The following is a 3,268-nucleotide window of genomic DNA, read 5'->3' as shown; positions in this document are numbered from 1 at the left end:
GATGATCCTTTCGTTTGCGGAGGTTGTGTCTCCGTACCTCTACGAGAAGTACGTGGTGTCCGCGGCCGGCAAATTCACGGTGGAGGCGCTCGTGCTAGGAGGCAACACGTTCCGTAACTACCCAAGCGCTCGCTACGCCACAGATGTTACTTTCCAGCAGGGCAACATGTCGACCGGCCAAATGAAAGAACGGCGTGCGTACTACAGTACCAAACAGCATCTCCACGGCTACAAAGTCGAGGTGTCTGTGCTTCCTAATGGCCTTGCACTTAACTGCACGGCGCATTACCCTGGCAGTGAAGCGGATATCCAAATTTTCCGCAACAACCACGAGTTTCACCTCCAACATCTTCTTAAGAGCTCGATGGAGACTGAGCTAGCAGATAAAGGGCCTCTAAGGACTGAGCATCCCGAGTCGTGGGCTGTTCTAGCTGATAGGGGGTACCAAGGACTTGCCGCTGACTTTCGCGTCATCACGCCATTCAAGAAGCAGCCGCTGCGGTAATTGACCCTGGAGCAAGTGGAGACTAATGACCGCATTGCCAACGACCGCGTCCTCGTGGAGAGCTATTTCGGTTGGCTCTGCACGCTATGGGCAATGAGCTCAGACAAATACCGGTGGCATGAAGGCAACTACGACATGTTTTTTCGTGCGTGTGTAGCTCTCACTAATTTTAATGTGCGAATTCTTCCACTACGCAGTAAAGGTGGTACCAACTACCACAACTACTTGAAGCGGCTTCGTGTGATCGGTCACGACGCTAATACCAAGAACCTTGCAGTGCATAGGCGTTACCGCGAAAAGTGACGCATGCGCCTTCGACGCATGCTTGTCGCCCATGTGGATTACTCCGGAAGTCGATCTGCACGTCAGCGCGAGAGTGATGAAGAAAGCTAGGATTTTTTCGACCACGAAAGTATCGCTTTCGCTTGAGATTGAGATTTGGTAGTCGCTTCGGCGGCCTGGTAGTATGTAGTTGGTATGCTGATGTTCCACAATATGACATGGCCATTGATCCAAAGCAGATAATATCAACAATACCTCCTCGTATTTGCCGTTACTGTTTGTCTTTTCGAAAATTCTCGTAACAATGGTAGAAAAAGCGGGATTTCATGAAATGGCGAACCTTCAGCTGAATATGTAAAAATTGGTTTTGAGATCTAATGAGAGTGACTATCGTGCCATCTCCCATGCGAAATGTAGTTCGATTGAGCAGTTAGATAAAGGAATCACGACTGTTTTCTAGATTATCGATTCTGTCAGACGCAGGGACCACGAGCGTAAACAAGGTGAATGGCCACGGCACTTTATTTACAATGTATGTTCTTGGCGCTTTCACGAATCTATTTCCTGTCGGAGAATCTCCGTTCCGGTACTGTTAGCGTGTACGCCAGAGCCCAATGCGGTGTGCTTTTGTAGCATTACGCCCCGAGGTTTCTACAGGGTTAAAATCTGAATCGACTCATTTCTAGCTATTGAATTTACTAGCCGAACGCCACCGCTACGCGGCGGTAGTTTAGGTTTTATTCTAGATGTTTCCCTTCCCTTCCCGCCTCCGCTTCGCTTGGGCGGGATAATTATTCCTGAACACTTATCTGTCGAACTCGACTTCTTTAATTTCATAAATCTGGGTTTCATTTAGACCGGACGCTACAAAATGCAGAGTTCCCAGAAGCAAGCCGTGGAATCATTTCTACAAACGACCGAGAACCTTGCATCATACTTTTATGCTTAAAAAAGATTATCTAGTGATCTTGGCAAAGCCTCTTTCTTTAGGTTGCCTATCACTGTATCTTCAGCTTCCACCTAGGATCAACTGCACTTCAAATAATACGTCTACAAACGCTACAAAAGATATCTTAGCGTCGTGCTCGATTTCATGGGCCGTTCCTGAAACCTAGCTTGCATCAATCAATGCAATTGCTAGAAACGACCTGCCCAGCTTGCATCAAATACCCGCTTGTACTACCTGCTTAAGCTTGTAATTAACTGAAGATTAATCACTTATCATACCAAACTCAATGAAAGCTACTTCGAAGTTAAAAATATTCAGACTGTAACATTTTTAATGCATTGAAGTGTGTTCATTTTGTGCTGCTTCAGATTTAGTCATTAGACACTCCAATCTGTGCCAGTTATGGTCATAGTCTTTCGGTACAATGCGTCGCAAGACGCCTTGCTGTTGTTATTGTTGTTGTTGACGGTGGTAGTTTTTTTTTATTTGAGACGTAAACGATGTTTTCAGGATGATTAAACGTCAATTAGCGTAGAATGCCGAATAGTGCACGGTAAAATGTTGGGGCGTCCTACGAATAGAAGGACCCTCTTTTAGGGTCCTCTATAACAATCGAGGACCATCGAGTAGAGCGTGATAAAAAAACAGCACCGTCCGACCAAAGGTAGCTGCTTATCAGAGGAAAACCTGGGTTTGATCAACGTGAAGCACCTGCGCCAGGGTTGACTCAGTTCTGTCATCCATCGCAAGATTTCTTTTAAACTTGAGTCTGAGGTGCTTCGTTGGCGTCATTTGTCAATGCGTGATGGTCTCTCCACGCCTGCTGCATGTAGTTACCGTGTAAGCGGATAATAGTGTAACCCTGTAAAGTGCACGGACGAAAGTCCAGCAGGGAGAAATGCAGCGGTGCTGCTGCTTGCTGCGCAAGTTGACGAGTGAGCAGCAGTATTGACGGCCAAACCCGTAGTGTATTTGTAGGATTAAAAGTAGGATGGGACGTGCAGCTTACCAGTCTGCGATTTGTAAACGTGTGGCTCGGGAAGCGCGCAGCACGTTCTGGAGGCACCTGCGCAACAGGTGGAGCTGGGGCGCTTCCTCTCCACTCGAAACGCCCACATGACCATGGTAAAGAGCATCTTCAACACGATCACCTTAGCGATCACGGCGATGTCCTTGGCGCTGTCACACTGCGCAGCTTTTATAGTACTTTGGCCTTGGCGTCGCTTCTACTTCTCCTTCTCGCTTGCATGAACGCATAGTAGTAGGTAGCTGTCACCTCACGCACGGCGATGATGCTTGGCTCCCACTGGACGAGCTGAGTCGTGCTGACGGCGATTCGCAGCACCTTCATTTCGCTCGACAACGGTCGAGCCTCTTCTTCGGCAAAGGCTTCGTGATCGCTTCGGCGATCATATCGTCGGTGCCAACATGTCGAATTCGTAGCTGACCAGGTGGCGCACCAGGTGAAACTTGTTCAAAATGTGCTTGCTCTTGCTGTGTTTGCCAGATTTATCAGTCAGGTAGATGTACGA

This window comes from Phytophthora infestans, genomic scaffold (assembly GCF_000142945.1).
Source record: "Phytophthora infestans T30-4 supercont1.280 genomic scaffold, whole genome shotgun sequence".
Classification (NCBI taxonomy): Eukaryota; Oomycota; class Peronosporomycetes; order Peronosporales; family Peronosporaceae; genus Phytophthora; species Phytophthora infestans.
Note: the sequence above shows the minus strand (reverse complement) of the source record.